Here is a 20,581-nt window from a genome sequence, read left to right as displayed (position 1 = left end):
CTGCATTCTACACACACTCAAGCTATTTTGTATGTAGTTTTGTTGGCAGGAATTTGCGATATTGTGATTTGTGGGACACGTGTGGTTGGTCATACAGATGACCAGAATATCTTCTTCGTGTATTTGATCTTCCTCCGCCGTTCTCGGCTCACAGCTCCCCAAACCCTTGGGACTTTCTGAGCAACAAGAACACTGGGACCATCTTCTGGGCTACTGGTCTTTTGTCCTTGGTTTCTAAAATCCCTCCGGAGTCCCAGAGGTAAACAAGTGTCTTGTTATTCCTAACAAGCCCCTCTCCACCGCAAAGGGGACTTTTGGAACACAGCTAAGGAAGGGGGCCGTTGCTACGCAAACCAACCCTGAACAGAGGGTTGGGACTTGCAGGCCCCCTCTCTGATTGCCAGGGACAGGAGAGAGCAGGAGGTTGATTCAATCACCAGCAGCCAATAATTTAGTCAATCATGCCTAGATAATGAAGCCTCCTTTTAAAGCGGAACCAAAAGGGAGAGGGTCCGGTGAGCTCCCACATGTGACACGTGTGCAGATGCAGACCTGGGGACAGGTGGTGTCCGTGGAAGCTCCCCACCATTGCCCCGTGCCTGGCCCTGTGCGTCTCTCCTCCCTGTCTTCTCCTGAGCTAAGATCCTCTCATGATCAACCCATCGAAAGTGAGCGGCTCAGTGAAGTTTTTGGTTGCGTGTTCTGCTGAGCTGCCCTAGTGGATGATTGGAAGCCAGTGAGGGGGTCAGTGGGACCCCGCCATCTGCAGCGGGTCAGGCAGAAGCGCAGGTGACATCTGGGATTTGTGATGGGCACTGAGGTGGCCGTGAGGCGTGGGGCTCATGGCAGAGGGGTGGGGAGCAGCCTGTGCGACCGAGCCCTTACACCCTGAGACGGACACTGTCACCAGGTACGCAGTGTCCGAAGTGAGTTAACGTGTAGGACATTCAACCGATGCTGGAGGGCTGGTGGGCGTTTCTAGAAGCTGCACCCGCCCACCCACACACAAGTTGGAATTGGGTGCAGAACTTCTAGAATTGCTGGTTAAATGATTTGACTGTTTAAAAAGCCTCTTTTCCGTTTCTGAGTCACCCTGGCCGTGCACACACACTCGAAAGTTGTCATTGTATTGATGTGTGCAGTGAATAGCGTACATTTTACCTCAGTCCCCAAACACGGCAATTTTGAAAAAAATACACATGTACATCGGTATACGTTTGTAGTATGTACTGTACGAATACAGTTTACCGCTGGCTGAAGATATCGGCAACTCTGGGATCCTGATAGTGTTTGATGAGCTTTATTTCATCCGCATTCCTATTAGAGTTAAAATTCAAACAGTCCTTCATTTTATAAGTAAAATGTTATCTGGGCAGCACATCGTATTAATTGCTTGTTTATGAAGAATATTATTATTTTGAAGGGTCTTCCAAACCCGTTCTCTCCCAGTGACTGTAGACTCATATCCCTACACCAAGAACTTCATTGCAGAGATCCATTCCAATGTCTGTGCCTACACCACGTGATCCATTCCAGCGTCCGTGCACACAGGACGACGTCTAATACACACGGATTCTATTAAAAATAGCATTCGTAGGTGAAATGTAGAATAATGATGGAAGTAAGCTCCGGTTAGCTCTGACTTGCTCAGTTTGGGGCAGAAATGAAATGCCTGGTTTACGGTTTACTTTTTTATGTAATAACTTCAACATGTGCTCTGGCGAGAGGTTTCCTAGGCTCTCTGACATTGTTCTTCTGCTGGCGTGTTGGGTAACTCGTGTATGTCATCATCGCAGGAAGGTGTGTGTACACAGACAGAGAGAACAGGACACGAGGCTGATGAGATTCCCCGAGTAGCGTTTCTGCCCCGATTTATATTAGTTGAGTGTTTCATGAATTACCAGTATTATCTCTCATTTAAGCGATGCCCTTTCTCCTTACTCCATTAAAAAATTCTTTTTTTTTTATTCCTTTAAAAGAAATTCAAATGGAAAAGTTTCTTGTGAACTGGGTTTTTAAGTATCCTAATTAAAGAACTGCCCCCCCCCCCCAACACCACCCATCGGAACGATGGGTTGTTAAACCATATCTTCTCGTGAATGATCAAGGCAGACACGAGAGACCGCATTTCACAAGAAAAGAAATCCATTCCCTTTGCCTAAAAGCAAGGAACGCATTAATAAGTTACAGCTAACCCCACGAGAAACTTTGGAATACAGTACAAAGCGGACATCAGTTTAAAGGGTTGGCTTCAGTCTGAATCTTTGGGACTGAATCTTACGCCCTAATCCAAGTTACCGCCTTTGGATCTTATCACCACCGGCTACGTTTGCAGCTAATTACGGTTTGCATTTCTTTTCAGATCTGTGGAACCCATAAAGTCTTTTTGCTCTTCGTCTTTAGAGTAATGCGGGGAAGCGTGAGCGTTAGGGACTCCGTTTTACAGGTGGGGACTCTCGGGCACGTGCCTATTCGATAACAGTCCTGGAGTCACCCGGCAGAGGGGCGGGGGGGTTCCAGACTTCGGAACGCCGCCTTCTCCGTCGTGCTGCCCAGAGATCCCCAGCTTGAGAACCCGTTGTGAATAAATATTGGGACAGCCAAGGAACAGATCAAACCTGCGAGTAATCATGATGTAACTTTCTGAATAAGTTTTGAAAGCTAGGGATCGTGGAATGTTTCGTAGAAGCCAGGCTCGCTCAGCATTCGTGGCAGCCATCCACGAACATGACCCGTCCTCCTGCACCTGCCCCGACGCCGCCCCTTGTCCAGCAGGCCATGCTCTGCCTGGGCCGTCCACGAGCGTCGTGGGGAGTCTCCCAGCTGTGGCTTTTGCCCCAAACCCTGCGGTCCGCACAGAGCTCCTGGAATGACCTCCTGGATGTAAAAGCTGAATCGTGCTGTCCGCCCTACCTCTTTTGCTCTCTCTCCATCTTGCTCAGACCCAAACGCTGGCCCCGTGTCTCCCCTTCTTTCTCTCTCCTACTCGATCTCCTCCTCCTTTTGGCCCTTGGAGGCTGCTCTTCTCCCCACCCAGAACTGGGTGTCTGTCCCCGCTGCCCTCATGCCCGTCCCAGCACACGTGCACCTTCTCCGCCTCGCCTTCCCCGACCGCCCCCTCCCCTTCATGGCACGCTTCCTTGACACCCTGCCGTGCGGTTACAGAGGTCTTGTTTTCTCTCTCGCACTCTGTGTCCTTGACCAGAAAGTAAGCTCTTGGCAGAAGCCGACTCTGTCTCCTTTGTTGTCCGTGGTGTTCCCCACTGTCCTCGCGTACGATGCTGGGGGGCAGCTACCAGCTGCTCAACACATATTTGTGATGAAGCACGAACCGGTAAGACTGGTGTGTTACATTCTTCCTCCCCAGAGTACATCTTTAGTGCATTACCTTCATAAGAAAGTAACAATACAGTCCCTTTTGTATCCATGTAACTTAGCAAGATTATTTGTTACTCAGAGAATCTACACCTTTGTCCGTAACGAAGTCAGCACTTTTACCTTGTAGGGTCCTCAGCACCATTTACCTTGTAGGTCATGTGGAGGAGTGACTGATTGTCCCGTGTAGGTTTACGCGGTGGTTCTCAACCTGCGGTGATTTTGCTCCCAAGAGCACAAGTAGCAATGGCTGGGGACAGTCTTGGTTGTCTCAGGTGGTGGTGGAAGCCACAGGCAGCAGGTGCCTGGAGGTCGGGGATGCTGCCGGCAACCGGCAGTGCCCAGGACAGCCCCGCACAGCAAGAGTCACCTGGTCTACGTGTCCGTAGTGTCGAGGTTGAGAACCCTGGTCCGTGCCTTTTGGCAGCTATAAAAGAAATGAAGAACACAGCTCTAGTCTCCCCAGTTTTACTTTCTGATGTGATAGAAAAATAAGTGTGTCATTTACTGGGCATGTGGTATGCGTGGAACGCCTTCAGGGGGTTGGCACCTGTAGAAATTCTCATTCTCCCCGTAGACTCTCTAATGTCCGGTGGGTGGCTCTGCCTTCTCACCCAGTTTCTGTTCAAACTAAAACCTGCCCCCTCACCAGCTAGAATTAGGCATCTACATTTCCCAAATCTTCTTTGCTATTCAGTGTGGCCATCTATCTTATTTCTAGCCCACGGAATGCAGTTGGGATCATTGTGGAGGACTTTTGAGATGCCTCTGTAAAAAGGAACTGATTTAGCTAGAAGACATCCTGGTTGGGTCTTTCTTCCCCTTTTCTGTCCTCTGCTGTGGAGGATGCAGACAGACGTCAGGGGCTCCAGCAGCTGTCTTACTCGAAGACTTAGCCTTAACGACGGAGGCAAGTGTGAGAATAACCAGTAAGAAAGGTAGAAGGTGTCTGGGTCTTTCATTGCACGGAGCCCCCGTTTTGAGTCTTGGACCTCTCAAATTATGTGCATATGGAAGACATATAATTTTCTATGTTAGGTAAAGTAGATTTTTTTTTTAACTTTGTTTTTGTTGTTGTGTAAAGATGAACCGAATCTTGACTTTCTAATTGGCGTGACCATCTCTGTTTCACAGATGCTTGGGAGGGTTTCATGACCTTTGTGCAATGTCACTTGGCTACTGAGTACTAGGACGTGGCAGAGACGGAATTTGAACGAGTTCTGATGGAAAACAAAGCTTGTGGTTTTCCCATTAGACACCCTACGCATTTGAAGTATAGAACCACGAGAATATTCTGAAAGGTCTTCTGCTCAGTGTAGCCGTTGATTCTCCTGGTGCTTTGGGTTCTTCCCGAACCATCTTAGGGCTGCTGTGAAAGGTACTACTTCCGGGAAACACTGTGGCCCAACTCTAGGGAAGGAATCATGTCTTCTCCATCTCCATTGTCCGGTGCTGGGGTAGCAAGGTGCTGTCTCAAGGTGACCCTCTCTCTTGGTTCCGCTTCATTCAGGGATCACAGCAAGTGCCTGGAGAAATGGGTGCCTTAGAAATTCCTCCATGAGGGTCATTGCTCTCTTTGAGATGAGCTCAGAACCCAGGAGAACGTGGTTTGCTGCCTTGCACTGCAAAATAAGCTGCAGAATTCCCATCGGAACTCAGTGTCAGTCTGGGGTGATTTGGGGCGGACTTTCTACATATAACCAAATCTACCCCCCAAATGGTTATCTTTTAGAATGACTTTTAGAACTTCACTTTTAGTAATAACTAAATCGTACGATCATCTGGGACGCAAACCATAAGAGACTCTTCATATTAGGGAACAAACTGAGGGTCGCTGGAGGGAAGGGGGTGGGGAAATGGGGTAAGAAGTGGGGGATGGGCACCAAGGGGGCCCGTGATGTGATGGGCACTGAGTGTTACACGCAACTGGCGAATCACTGAATTCTACCCCAGCAACTAATAATATACTCTATGTTAGCTAACTTGAATTTAAATAAAATCTAAAAAAAAAAAGAAAAAAAGAAGACCATCTGTTTCTCATTAAGATTGTAAACCTATGCCTTTGGCATAAAAGAAAGAGGCATTTTTGTATTCTATCTAAATAGTCTTTGTAATCAATTTTTTTTGGTCACCAATGTTTATCTTAATGTTTTCATCCAAGCAATCCTAAATACTTTTGGGGATGAAATATTACTGCGGGGGTATAAAAACCTAATAAAATATCCAAATAAAAAGTTCAGTTTAATTGTTTTAAGAACTTCTTTTAACTAATCTGTCCCTTAAATAATACATTTTTCTATACCAAATACAATTTCCTGTTTTTTTTTCCTCCATACACCACGATGGATGGCCATTCAGGCCTCTTATCGATGTTTTTATTTTAACATTTTCTTGAAATATATTTCATTTACTTGAGCCAAGAGAGTGATTATTTCAGTTTCAACAACAGCTCATTGACCGTGTCCTCCTGTGTCCTGGGCCCGTGTGATTAAGTAATACAATAGCCTCTTTGGTCTTGGCTCTTACTTTGTACCTGTCTGGCTTGCTGAGCAAATCCCCTTTATAATAACCTTTGTTCCTTTTAAAAAATTGGCCCAGGATCCCTTAAGAGTCCCCAGGATGGTGTGGACGGGCCCGTAGGCCGTCTTCTTCTTACCTCGCCCGCTGGCGTATTTGTGTCTTTTTAGGATCCGTTCCTCCTTTGCTCTCTGCTGATTCCGTTTCATTCTTCCCCAATGCCACCTGTCCCTCCTTTCTGCCACTCAGAGTTGCCTCTGAACTCATCCATTAACTAGGTGTTATGCAAGTGAGTGTGTCTCTGCACTCTTCTCCAGAGTCTCTCCTAGCCCATGACTCAGGACTCACCTGGGGGCAAATATTTGGCAACCACGGACAGAACTGTTGGGGTGTTGGAGTGTTGGGACTTGGGTTCTGGGTGTTAGGACTGTGGTAGGAGTTAGCTGGGGGGCGGGGGCGGGGCGGGGGGAAGGTGAGGAATGCCCACTGCGATCCCGCTTACCGGAAAGACAGAGAATTCCGAAGCTAGGAGGACTGTAGGCATTCTCCCATAGTGCCCTTGGGAATCGGGCCTCAAAGCGGACATATATCTTGACAAAGGCAACTGCCACCCCAGTGGAGGGCCTTATGCTCAGAACCTACATTGCATTCGGTGTAATTCCTCGGAAGACCAGTTTCAGGATAATTTTGGAGCATCTTCTCGGTGACTGGAAATGGGAGTACGATACCCTGACGTTTCGTCTCAGTGGAGACGTCCAGATCGTTTTTATGAACCATTCTGGGATGTCGAGAATATCTCTTTCTCTTTCATTGTAAAGATTTTATTTATTTATTTGAGAGAGCAGGAGAGGGGAGGCGGGCTCCCTGCTCCGCGGAGGGCCCGGCGCGGGGCTCCATCCCAGGATCCTGACATCATGCCCTGAGCCGAAGTTGCGTCACCGACTGAGCCCCCTAGGCGTCGCTCAGTGAGACATTGTTTTAAGCACTGTGCTATGAATCTGTGATTTGTAATACGTGCGTATCTGGTCTTCGTTCCCATTTCTGGCCAGAGCTCCTAAAACCCTTGCCATTCCCTAAATGGAGAGAACCGTAAGATGTGTTTTATTCCATGAATGAGGTGCCACTTGGAAAGCATCCGAGAACGGAGTGTGGTTCTCCGTGCCGCCAACCACGAGGTTAGAGTGGTTGGGACTCCCTGTTCCTTCCGGAACCTCCAGGGAAGGGCAGGAGTTCAGTCTTCCGTGGCCGGAGATTTCACCCATCGTGCCTAGGTAATGAAGCCCCAGCAGAAACTCAAAAGGAGGGTTTAGGAAGGCTTCCAGGTTGGTGGACACATCGGGGTGCTGGGGGAGTGGTGCCCCTGGAGAGGACATGGAAGCCCCACATTCCCTGCGCATCTCCTCCGTCCGGCTCTTCCTGTCTGACATCCCTTACAACTACCCGGTGATCCAGGAGGGACCGTGTTTCTCTGAGTTCCGTGAGCCACTCTAGGAAATTCCTGGAACTCAAGGAAGGGGTGGTGGGAATCTCCGAGTGACAGCCGGTCATCAGAAGCACAGAGGACGGGTTGAGCGGGTGGGAGGAACACAGCCTTCCAGGACGGAGCCCTCCATGATGGGATCCGGCACCGTCTGCGGGTGGATGCTGTCGGAACGGAGCAGGAGGGCTTGCTGGCGTAGGGAAGTTCATTGTCGACACACACACGTTGTAGTTACTGTCTCGTACCTTATGCCGGGGGTCAGCACTAAAGGTAAATATTTTCATCTTTCGCAGATCCTAACATTGCTCTGGCAACCATCCACTCTGCCGTTGTAGCACGAGATCAGTGACCGATAAGACAGCCACGGATGAGTCTGGCCGTGTTCCAATAAAACTTTATTTATAGGCACTGAAACTTGAATTTCATGTCATTTTCACATGTCATGAAATTTCATTTTTTTCCCCCAAGTTAGCATTTACGAATGCAAAAACAATTCTTAGCTCACCAGCTGTACAGAAAACAGGTGCCGGGCTGCATTCGGGCCTTTGCGGTAGCTCGCCCGTCTGTTCTCTGCCGCTGCGTTCACGTACGTGAAGCCAAACTGGTACAAAACAATAAAATGCTTTCTTCTCCGCACACAAAGACATATCTGGATGTATTCAAACTCAAACAAAAATGGACAGTTTCTCCCCTCACTTATGGATCATTGTTGGTTGGTGTGTGAAGAATTTTTGAATGAGTGCATGAAAAACAATAGTAAGACGACGTCGAAGAAATCACAGCTTTTGAACATTCAGTGTTGAAATGGGGTTATTAGAGCCGGCAGAAATGGTGAAGCACGTCAGATCGTCGGAGTGGATGTCCTCTGTCAGACCCGACCAGGTTACCTCCATTGTTCCTTGTCTTTCCGCTGGTTTCTTAGTCTGCAAATGGTAGAAAGCTGTCCATAATGCAGATGAGTCTTGTCCATGGAAATGCAAATGGACCGTGGCCAGAGGAATGCCATTGATGCTGGCCCCGTGAATAGGCCCTTTGGCATCTATCTGTAAATCTGGTCCAGCCCGTCTTGCTGTATGGGAATGTCTTGCTGTATGGGAATATATATTTATATTTTTTGGATGTCTCCTTTGAACCCAATGTAACCTATTCTTGATCCTTGCCGTGTTTCATGCTGGAATCTAATCGTGGACACACGGTCATGTTATGTTCGCACGAGAGTCATGCATTCGCTTTACAAAACATCCATAATTCGCTTTCCTATTTATGCTCTGTGACCTTGTACCTGGACACCTTGCTCTCGGTGACAAGCCTCCTCTCTGTGGGAAGCGGGTTGCTTCTCCTTCTCCTTATGGGGGTTGTAACTCACTCCCTTGACTTGTTTCCCATGTGGTGCTGAGGCTGTGTGTTGAAAAGGGGTAATTTAGGGCCCCGTCTCCGTGCCTTGGCATGCTGCTTTGATCTCAGTGGGAGTTCCGTTCTTCTAAGGGCTCCAACTCCAGATTCTTAGTCATGTTCCAGGTTGATTCAGAGCCAAATTTAGAGGTGAGGAATATTGGTTTTGCTTGTACGAACATCCGAACATCTGGACGGCTTCATGTGACATCTGTGAAATTTATTGGAGAAGGGTCAAACCTCTGAAACACCACAGAATGCGGCCGTGGAAGGTTTTTGTTTTGTGTTAGATGTTTGGTGAGTCCATAGAGCCCAAGGAAAACCTAGCTTAAGGAGGAAAATGAAAAGCCTGGGCCCCCGTGGCAATGCACTGTGTCCGAATAGCCAAGAACAACCTTGACTTCTTTGCAACCCTAACGAGCAGTGGATGAAAAGTTTTTTTATGTTTTACAAAGTTTAGAACATTTAAATCCTATGGTAATACTTCCTGATATTCTGTTGTTTTCCCTGACTTTATACAATCAGCTTCAGGACAAAGTGGATGTATTTTGAATATCTCTTACGTAACCCACGGCTGTCTCTTGGGAATTACCCGCTCTTTGACCGGCGAAGCCACCACGGATAGCGATTGTCAAAGAATTACAGGTTTGGACCCCTAGGAGAGAGAGCTTCTTCTAGAAACCGCCCCAAGGGGAACGATCCGTTCCCTTTATTGTGCTCCCCGTGCTGTTTCCATAAGTGAAAATCATGACCTCATTTCTGGGGAGAATCAATGGGATCTCACGCTCTGAGAAGACAGGCTCTTCTGTTCCTTTCACCAGTGGTGCGATCACACTTTCAGTGGGATGCATATGAGAACGGTACAGGGAGAGCGGGGTCCGTGGACTTCCCAGTCTGAGTCCAGCGACCAGCCAGCCTGGGGGAGGGCTCCTCACACAGCATCCTGCTCACGGACCCCAGTGTCGCGCGGGAACACGCACGAGGGTATCCTCTGCGACGTACAGGAGACCAGAGAGAAAGGACAGAATCTGAGGCAGACGAAAGTAGAAATAACTTAGACATGGGCTCACGGAGCATCTGGCGGCAACACTTCATCTCGGAAGCCGTGAGGCAGCAGAGCGGAGCTGCGTGAGAAAGGCTGGTGGCCTCCGGCACCGTCCCTGCGGCCGTCACGCAGGTGGGTCGAGGCGTTAACGGCCAAAGCAATGATGAGATCTGAGCCCGTCCCCAGGCCCCAGCACCCCCCACCCCAGAGTGCTCCCTCTACCCCCAGGGTCTAATTGCCACCCTGGCAGGGAAGAGGCCCAGGCTTGGAGCCTCCATCTGCTTCTCAGCACGGGTCATTCTTATGGTAAGTGTTCCCTGCGCTCATGCTGGGAACTTTTATCCAACATATTAGCGTGCTTGCGGGGGGGGGGGGGGGGGGGGGATCTTTAGCCTGCGGGAGCTGGAACATTCCATGCTTTTTGGACCTGGAAACTAGCCTGACAGAACACGCACCTCCTGCCGGACCCACAGTCACCGTGTGTGCAAGGGAGCAGGTTCTCCCTTAGATTCAAGTCCATCACGTGGCGCGGGAACGGCCCGATGTGGTTCCGATTTTCCGTGCCCGCTTTTCACGGGGGTCAACGATGCTTCCACCTGCCGGACAGTCCAAAGCCAAGACCTGCAGGAGGGAACAGCCCACCTCCGTGGGAGTCTTTCTTCACGCCTATGCTCCTCGGACCGTTAGTTTCTCCTCCCGTCCCACGAAGGACGCCGCCGGCAAAGTCTCCGGTTCGGCTCCCAGTTGAAGACGAGCTCCCGAGAGCCGGCTTTGGAAGAGCGTGTGTTTGACCACGGGAAGAGCGTCTCCCCCAGGAGGCATCGCACGGTGACTGCGGTGTGACAGCTGTGCCGACCTGTGACGGGTCCATCCGGAGGCGCTCGCCACGTGGGTGAGCCCTGACGGCTTGAAGATGCTGCGGTCTGACCTGGCTGGTAGGCAGATTTGGGGGCGTCACACGTGTGATTGTCCTTTGTCGCCCAACTTCCCCCAAGAAGGGTCCTTGTCAAAGTAGCCTCGGACACTAGAGGGGCGGGGCAAGAGCACTCATGGGATGGAACCCGCCTTTGCTTAGCTCTGGGCCTAATCTGGACCCCGTCCGGTCGGCCGTCCCTGACGTGAGCATCAGGTCTCGCTGTCTTACCTATTCATGCACAGGACCTCCTCTTAGAGGACCTCCTCTTAGAAATCTCATTCGTGTCGTGCCTCCTCTGCCTTGTAAACATGATTTCCTCACTGCAAGAAATAAATCTAGGTTTTATTTTATTTCTTTTATTTATTGGTTAGTAATCACTACACCCAGCGTGGAGCTCGAACTCACAACCCTGAGAGTCCCGTGTTTTACCGCCGGAGCCAGGCACCTGAAATCTAGGTGTAATTTAATTTAATTTACTTATTTGTGAAATGTAGGTTTTAATTCCAATTCTGTTTTTTTTTTTAATTTATTTACTTAACAGAGACAGAGAGATCACAAGTAGACAGGCAGACAGAGAGAGAGGAAGAAGCAGGCTCCCTGCTGAGCAGAGAGCCCAATGCGGGGCTCGAACCCAGGACCCTGAGATCATGACCTGAGCCGAAGGCAGAGGCTTTAACCCACTGAGCCACCCAGGCGCCCCCCACCCCCAATTCTGTTTTGATTAGCTGAGGGAACAAGGACACACTCTTGCCGTCTCTCTCGCCTGAAAAAATACAGGCTGATTTCCTCAAACTAATTTTCCTTTCTCAAACGTTCTTGTCTTTGACCTATTTGATTCAGAAGAATTTCCATCGCCCTTTAAACAAAGACGTGCAACTCCTTGGCTTTATTCATTTTGCAACTAGTTTAGGGCGGAGAGCGCCCTTGTAAGATTCATTGCTCAAAGCGTGTTGTACTTTGGGTAATTTGAGGTGTGTGTGTGTGTGTGTGTGTGTGTGTGTGTGTGTGTATGCACATGCCGACTAACCTGGACATTTGTTTTAAATTCCTTTTCAGCCTACAATTAAATTATTGTGGCTGTACTCTATGGAATGTACTACTGAGGTCTACCTTCTATTTTCTTCTGGGTTGAAAGAGAAAATATATATATATATATATATATATTTAAAGGAAGATCTTTGCTGCGTGTTCCCTTTACCTCCAATGCCTGCCTACGCCGAGAGTACATTGCCTGTTTACTCCAACGTCTTTGTTAGGCTCTTTGATTTCCACAGTTCATAACAGGCAGACAAAAGTTCTGCTGCTCTGAAATGACGGCCACACGTGCACACAGCCGCTGTGCTCCTGGGACTCGCCAAGGAGCAGGCTGTCACACGCTCCGTAACCTCGTGCCGCCAGAACTCAGCAGGGAGAAACCGTCCGCAGACCAGCCTGGTGCATCCATCATTTCCAGATTTTCTGCAGTCTTGGCCTCCGTTACAGACCTGAGACTTTCTGCCGTCCCCATCTCGAGACTGTCCTGTAACCAGTGGTTTTTATTCAGTGTGTGTTGCTACAGGGTGATAGGTGGCATATTCTCAGAGACTGTGTCCCAGTCCCAGCCTTTGGGACCATCCTGAGAAGCCTGGGGACATGGGACGATCATCCCATGCCGTCCTGAGAAGGAAGGTTTTGAAGGCATCCATCCTGCTGGCATCATCAGTACTAATTAGGTTTCCCCTAGAGGTTGGTAGGATTTTCTGCCCCCCTCCTGTGGATGCTGTGTACCTTAGCCAGTAGTGTTTTCCCCTTGCGTGGGCGCTCAGAAAGCTAAAAGATCAGTAAAATGCCCTATTCCAAACACGGGTGCTGAAATGAATCTCATGTATTTTGGAAACTAGTCTTATCCTGACTCCGTCTATTTGTTCATTATCTTTGTTTTTTGTCTCCCTTTCTCTTGTTCTTCCCACACACTTAAGATCTGTTTTTTGGCTATGTCCCATGGCTATGTCTCGGTGCATTGTTTCTGAATGCCTTTAACAGGGAAAAGGGCTGTTGATAAATCCATAAGCCCACGGAACAAGGAATGACTAGAAAGTTGCCATATAGCAGCTGTGACAGGGCCCGACGAGCCGGGGCCATTTCATCCACGGTGTCACGGTGAGCCGAGATGAGGGGACAAGACATCTGTGTTCCCAGCAGCAGACTTGCGACAGGGCAGTGATGATTATGCCATCATACTTGGAAAGGAGAATGGTTGCCACTTGTCGATGAGGTAAGGGCTGTAACTGGCCAAAAGAGACAAGAAAAAGCCGTGCGGAACGACAAACGCGGAGGGTGAGCCGGAGGAACGCGTTCTGATGGGAAATGACGTCACTGGACCCAAGGTGGAAGCCTTTTGTTCGTGTGCACCCTGTGGAACCAAAGGGCTGCGGCCCCGTCTTCACAGATCTGAAGTCACAAATAGCAGAGGTCAAAGAATAGTCTTTAAAAGTACACAATAAAGAAAGGCCTCCTCTCAACGGGCCCCATTCACAGCAGAGCTGCCCATGTGGGTGAGTTCATTTTCCGTTTGTGTGGAGGCAGAAAATGACTTAAAGTGTGCACTTTGTAAAGATGTCTTTCTTGCTCGCTCGCTCCTTTCCGTTGGTCGTCGTCATCATCGTAGTACTGGTTTGTGTCGGTTGCTGTGAAGATCTTTCTCCATCTGCCGTAGGCTCTGGGGGTCCACACGGACAATTTTAAGCAGGGAGAAAGGCACGGAGATAAACGGGGCTTTGGCCTTCTCGTACCTGCCGTGGAAACTCCACTCGAGCGTCCGTGGGAATCACGACGTGGCCTTCACGGGAGCAAGAGCTCGGTGCGCGTCTGTCTGCGCAGCTCCTCCTGTCGGGAGCCAGGCTGGGGATAAGGCAGACGTGACAGGGAGGCATGAGCTGATGGTTACAAAAATGGGATCCCATGGCCTTGCCTCATCAAACAATACGCATTTCAAGTCCTTGCAAGTGACTAATTCTGTGTCAGGTTGCAGAGAAGGAAGCCTGTGGGCAGGAGGAACCTCGGAACGCTGGTGGGGCCGGGACAGACCTTGCACCGGGCAAGCAGAGATCCCGTTGAGCGCTCGGCAGCCCGCGGACACAGCCCGCGTCAGCCTTCCGCAGACTTTTCTCATGTGCCTTGATAGCAGCATTGTTGAGACTGCAAGGGAGGCCGCCCAGCGCCGCCTGGGGACACGGCCCGTCCTGGGCCCTGCTTGCTGATGAAGGTGGGGCTTTGATGCCCGTGCAGCTCCCGGTTCTCACCGCTGAAAGGTTGAACTGGGGCGGTTGCAGATCAATGAGCTGCGTTTCCCAAGAGAAAGTGCACAATGGCTCCGGGACCATTAAGCTGTGAAGATTCATGCCTTGGCGTTTGGGAGTGTGTGTTCAGCAAGTTTTCCTTGGGGCGGGGAGGGGGCCTGTGAGGTTTGGCTTTTTACATCCAACTGTATGCACATTTTCCCTTTTTGTACGGGGACATAATGCCTGCACTGAGGATAGCCCTCCCCTCCTCCTAAATCCTTCCACAAAAAGATACTTATTAAGGCCGGTATTCTGAAGAACTAAATGCTTCTTTAACTTTGCTTTATCTGCTTCAATGAGCACAGTGTACGGAGTCCGGGGAATTCACAGAACGGCCGCGAGCGGCCCTCCCTATTCTCTGGGGCTCTTTGGGCACAGAAATAATCCCTTCCTAGGATCTTTTGAGAAAGCAACTCAACGATGCACGCAAATCAACTGTAAATCGTGGCCAGCTCGAGAAGGGCTGCACAAACCAGCACCGGAAAGTGTTCTGATCGCCAGAAAGCCCCGTTGCTCCGTCTCCTGAAACACAGACCTGCGTTCCAAGACCCGGGAATGCCAGGGAGGCAAATGCTCTTCCTCGCTGTGTTTTAAAGCCCCGGGATGCTGCTCTGCTGCGTCCTGATCCATCCCCACTTTTGTCCGGGGCTCTCTGTGTCTGTTTCCCTGTTTCGTTTCTTTGTCATTTTCAGACAAAAAGGCAGGGAGACCCCTTGCAACTTTTGTTTTCCAAGCGGTAATGGAGAACATGTAAGGAGGCGTGAACTCGGGCGGCCTGCGAAACTGCGTGCACGGGGAAGGCCTTCTGGGCTGCTGCCTCACCATTTTCGGCCCCACCCAGGTGCAGTCTCTGCAGGAGAAAATCATCCCTGCGCTGGGAGACTCACGTGTCCACGCGTGTGTGGGCCGCTCTGCTGGGAGGCCCCGACGCAGTACCGTTCGCTGGCGTGCTCTGGGAAGGCCGTGTCTGGATCGGGAGTCCGTCACCAGCTTCCCTGCGTTCCCGCTGGCTTGCAGGGTCATGTCGGTGACGCATTTATAATCGCAGAAGTCCGGTATTAAGACGCTTGAAGAACAGACTAGAAGACTCTCTTTCGGACTCCGCAGACTCTAACAGCCATGGGACCACGGCGTTTGCTCTCTGGTATTGGGAAGGCAGAGTGGGAAGTCCGTGTTGGCCAGCTGCGTGTCCCTTCCGTCCCTACGGTGTGCTGCCTGCCATTGCTTCATCTGTGCACACGCAAACCACTGCGGAATTTCTGTCCACGGCTGTGGATCGAGTTCCATGCTGCTCATTTCCGGTTGACGGCCCCATAGAAAGTCTTGGAGTTATGGTGTCTTCATGGCAACATGCTTCCTCTGCTGCTGGTGGGAAAGGGAGCGGCAAGGTCCAGGGGCCGGTCTGTGGATTCCAGGCCTGACAGTGGGACTCGCTTGCTTAGTGACTAGGACTGAGTTGTTTCTGTGCCATCCGCAGACCTCTCTCTCCCTCTGGTTGCCCGGTATTAATGAAAAACGTGAATATTCACTCAATCACGCAAGCTAAAAGCCTTCTTCTCCTTAACCTTCATGTCCGTCCTTCCGTAAAGCTTTTCACGATCATCTCTGGGACTGTTTTGCCATCCCTGCTGCCGTAACTCAAGCATGCTCTGTCCAGAAATACACTCGTTTGAACATGCTTATCGATGGAGAACCAGAAAAGTAAAAATCTTTATTTTATCTAAGCACGTTCCTTCTTTGATGTTCTTCCCTTCTTTAAGATTTTCCTTATTCATTAGAGAGAGAGAGAGAGAGAGTAGCAGAGGGGAGGGACAGAGAAGACAGAGAAGCAGACACCTCGCTGAGCACGGAGCCCGATGCGGGACTCGATCCCACGACTCCGGGATCATGACCTGAGCTGAAGGCAGACGCTAAACCCACTGACCACCCACGCACCCCTGATGTTCTTTCCTCCTTCACGTGGCGCCGAGTTCCGGACCTATGTGATTTTTCTTCTCTCTAAGAACTTTCTCACATTTCTTGCAAGGCAGGTCTTTTAGCAACAAATTCCCTCCATTTTCTCTGTCTGAGAAAGCCTTGATTTCTCCTTCTCTTTTGAAAGGTAATGTTATAGGTACAGAATTCCAGTTGGTGGTTTGTTTTGTTTTGTTTTGTTTTGTTTTTTTAACCTCCATAGTTTAAATATTTCTGTCCACTGTTCTTGCTGGCACAGTTTCTGAGAAGTTGGATGTAATTCTTACCTTTGTCAATCCTTAGGTAGTTCCCCCCCCTCCTTAGTATTTTCAGGATATTTTTTTATACTCCTCCATTTTCTATACTTTGAAGGTGATATGGTAAGGTAGAGTTTTTTGACCTGCCCCTTGATCACTGAGTTCCAGGATCTGTAGTTTGGGGTCTGATACCTAGTAAAAGAGCATTTCTCTCTGTTACTAGAGTTTTCTTTGTTGATGTGTTGCTTGTTTTTGTGGTAGTTGTATTGCCAGCAGGATTTCTTTTTTGGTTCTTTCTTGGAATATTCTATCTTTCTCCTGACATCACCCATCTTTTGGTTCTTCCGTGTTGTCTACTTTTTCCAGCAGAGCCATTAGTAGTTGAATCTAGTCAGTGTAATAATTCTTACATCCCTGCCATGTCTGGTTCTCACGCTTGCTTTTCCTATTTGAATTCTGTTTTCTGCCTTTTGGTATGCCTTGTAATTTTTTCTTGGTAGCCAGATATGACCCACCAGGTAAAAGAAACTGCTGGACATTGGATTTTAGTACATGGTGGTGAGCTGTGTGAGGGGGCTTCAGTGTTCTGGAGCTCATGATGAGGTCTTGGTGTTTTGGTGAGCCCTGGCTCTGGGCTGTGAACTTGAAAAGAGTTCTCCTCCGCAAGGTGGGACAGAAAGGCTAAAGCCAGCTGCCACTGGGTGTTAACCTGTCCCAGGTCAGTGAGGCCATGGTAACCGTCCGGCAGGGGAGGCTCTACTTACCTGGGTTTCCAGAACGCAGGCGCTTCCCATAAGAACAGGCTGCTCTGGCCCATTTCAAAGCCGCTCCTTTACCTCTCTGCCTGCCCGACTCTTGGGAGGGTTTTTCTCCAGTGTTTGCTGTGCTCATTTGGCTGAGCTCCTGGAGGTACATCTCATAGTATTGTGGGGTTCCCTAATCACTGGGTCCCCCTGATGTTTTTCACTCCCAGACTTGCCACACTGAGCCTCCAGGCAATTGGGCAATCCCAGTTCAGGCTTTTCTCCACGGGCCCTGGTTCCTGTGACGCTTCCTACCCTTGGTACAGCGTGACTCTGTGCGTTCACTTGCTCTGCTCTCCGGTCTTGGGATCAGCACCTCATTCTGTGTTCCCCCTTGTGTGATGGATCTGAAAAGACTCATGTTTCACTCTGTTCAGCTTTTTACTTGCGGTTAAGATGGAGCGGTGATGTTCACGGTCCTTCAGGCAGAGCTGGAAGCTGGGTGTGTCCATTTCGTGTGTGTCTGCTGTGCGTCTTTTCCTCTACAGGTCCGATGTAGAGTCTTTCTTACATGCAGCCTTCCCCGACCTTCATGCTTCTTCAGTCCGAGGACCAATCCATCAGTCGGTCCAGTGGGCTAACAGGACGCTGTGGTTACATTCACACGCGTTGTCATCTTGTAGGGTTTTGTTTCTGTGGGTTTGCATGAGGGACCTCGTCACCGGCATGCCCCTTGATTGTGCCTTCTGTTTCTGAGCCTACTCGACGTTCATTAGGTCTTAATTACGGACCATCCAAGTGCCTGACCCGATGCTTGCGGAGACTTCACTAGGGTGAGGGGATAGGGTGTGGGTTGGATGAAAATTTACTAGTCGGAATCAGAATTCTGAGGTTCTGTGCTCTCAAGGAGGATCCTCTGATCAGGATGAGTCCCTCATGTCCTCTGCTTACACGAGTGCTAATTTGACATTTTTATTGCTTCTAGATGCTTTCTGAAATGCGTTGATAGCAACTTTGACTTGATCTTCACTTATGAAGTTAATATCTTCCATTCGCTTAAGATTTATCGTTTGCAGACGTCTTTGCATAAATTAATACCGTTTGCTTTTCAAGGCTTCTTTCTGAGAAGGGAAGGGAAAATACTAACTTTCTTCGGCTGTTGTGCAAGACACGCTGTAGAGAGTAGCCTCTTGAAAGTCCCGTGGCTAATGAGATGTCAGGACAGTGAGATGGACCCTGGTGTCCACAGTAACTTTGAAGGAAGGGGTGTGGGGGAGTCTAGAGGACAGGAACCTAACTTCATGTTAGTTGAAGAAAATGTGGAAAAAGAAAAATTAGGTTGAAGTTATGGCAGCCCCTCCTTTTGGTAGTTTGGCTGTCAAGAGAAGAGAATTAAGAGGGAGGTCAGGGTTTTGAGAGGCTGGATGATCTCTCAAACAATAGATTTTTGCTATATTCTCTGGCACGTTTCATAGATAAATATTCCTCTTCATACTGCACTAGTTAGTACTGATGCTGGTTTTCGTTGCCCCGTAGAGAATTGATGGGGGAGTCGACCTGTGTAGGCAGGGAAGACTTTTCCTCTACCCTCTTCTGTTCTTTAGCTTGGCCTCCTGGCTCACATTTATGGTAGTTTTGAGGCTGGACTTAACATGGCATGGATGCTAGTTTTGAGGCACGGGTTTAAAAAAAAAAAAAAAAAAAAGGAAGACCCTTGGGATGGCTCTTAGAACTCTTGATCCAAGCGACACTTGCCACATCTCACTTCACAGCCCACTGGCCAAGCAAGCCACAGTGCCCAGAGTGACATCAATGGGACAGAGAAGCATCTATGGACCACCGTCTTCTAGAAGGGACATTTGGGATCAGCATGCAGTCTGCCTTGCTAGGAAAATCACTTAGAATGATGAAATATTAGTTTTATTCATTAGGCATTTCTCAGATCTGCACAGAATGGCAGTACTAGGGAATACTTCAATTCATTTATGTTTTCAAAATCTACAATGAAAATGTACGGGTAGGAGAAGTGATTTTTAGCATCACACCTAAGCCCTCAGCTATCTAGCTATCAGGGAAAACGGTGCCCTCTTGTACTTCCATGGCGGTGAAACTTTTAGTCCTTTTAGTGCTACTCACCTGGATGAAATAGTGTAAATTTTTTAATGTGTGAAATTTCAGGCCCAATAAATGTGTGTATTTATTTAATACACACATTTGCATAATGCTCTGCTGGAAATTCTTTTTCTGCCAGTTAAAATTTTTAAATTATTTTACACGTTATTCTGCTTATTGCCTTGGCATTATCCCAGGGGTGCCGCCAGGCAACGTTCCGACTTGGGCTGTATCTTCTCTCCTCACCCCACTTCCTTTTCCAGTCAAGGAATCTTATAAAGATGCAAACCTGTGAGATTTGCATTTTAGAGGAATAATCTAGGATCTGCCCTTGTTTACTTATTTGACATTTAATGACTGTTCTTGCCACGAGAGGCTACACATTACTGGAGCCATATCATGCGACATGTTACTATGCACATTTGCGTCAAACCCCAAATTTGGGGCCACTCCTCTACACCAGGTTTTTTCAAACTTTCAAGGGCATCACCTAGAGATCTTGTCCAACTGTAGATCAGTATTCAGCAGGTCTGGGTGCAGCTCAAGGTTTTGCATTTCCTACGTCCTGGGTCGTGCCGATATTGCTGGTCCATAGCCTACATTTTGCCTATTGAGTGTGTAACCTACTAAATGGGGAATGCAGCAGCCCGTGGGGGTAGCAGCACATCTAGAATCCTTTTCCTAATTAGTGGCAACCGTTACTACATGTGGTTGAGTGAACTTTCCATTTTACTGTGTGTTACTCTCCTTTTTATTTTCTATTTTTTTTCATCCTGATGGAAATTATTGTGTGACCCCAAGCCATTAGTTAATTTTATTTCACCACAAACTAAAATCCGTTCAGACAAGCTGAGTTCCAGGAACTTTTATTGCCATTATTTTAAAAAGGAGATACTGTGCCTAAGAGACGAGTTCCTTTTATGTGGAGGGAAAGAGTGTCTCATTGTTAGCCGTCTGCTCATCGACCAGAAAAGCTGCTTTGACGTGACTACAAGGCAAATGGAACACTTTACGCCGCAGGATGTGAGCGCAGGGCAGGAGAAGGGAGTGGGTTTAAGCATGAGATCCACAGCTATCCACAGGGAGGGAAGTGCTAGCTAGCCCTTGGCTCGTGTTCTTGCCTTAGCACGGCTTCTGCAGCTCTGCCCAAGCACAGACGCGGGACACTGGTCCATTTCTCGGGCTGCGCGTCTTCTGTTAGTGGGGTGCACGGTGGGCATTGCCCTGCGGCTCCTGTTGTCTCAACGCAGAGGTTTGCACAGGTGTGAAGTGTGCACGCGCAGGTGTGGGCATGCCTCGTGCCTAGCACAGCCGCATAACCATGCTGTTCGTCTGTTCTTTTTATCATGAGAAGATACACGGAAGATTAAACAGTTACTGTTTGAGGGGCGTCTGGCTGGCTCAGCTGGTAAAGCATGTCACTCTTGATCTCAGGGTCATGAGTTTGAGCCCCATATTGTGCATAGAGGTT

The 20,581-nt window shown here is 48.9% G+C and overlaps 1 protein-coding gene and 1 long non-coding RNA gene across 3 annotated transcripts in view; both read left to right on the top strand.

Moving 5' to 3' along the window:
- Nucleotides 1-20,581, top strand: part of ANOS1 (anosmin 1) — a 170,990-nt gene that overhangs the window by 34,122 nt on the left and 116,287 nt on the right. The gene's annotated exons all lie outside the window — the stretch shown is intronic.
- On the top strand, nt 734-11,306 carry LOC116582834. Its single transcript, XR_004282529.1, has 3 exons — nt 734-744; nt 7,110-7,243; nt 11,292-11,306. It is a non-coding gene; the product is annotated as an uncharacterized LOC116582834 (long non-coding RNA).

The sequence above is a fragment of the Mustela erminea genome, chromosome X (genome assembly GCF_009829155.1).
Source record: "Mustela erminea isolate mMusErm1 chromosome X, mMusErm1.Pri, whole genome shotgun sequence".
NCBI lineage: Eukaryota > Metazoa > Chordata > Mammalia > Carnivora > Mustelidae > Mustela > Mustela erminea.
This window is presented reverse-complemented; position numbering and strand designations above follow the sequence as displayed.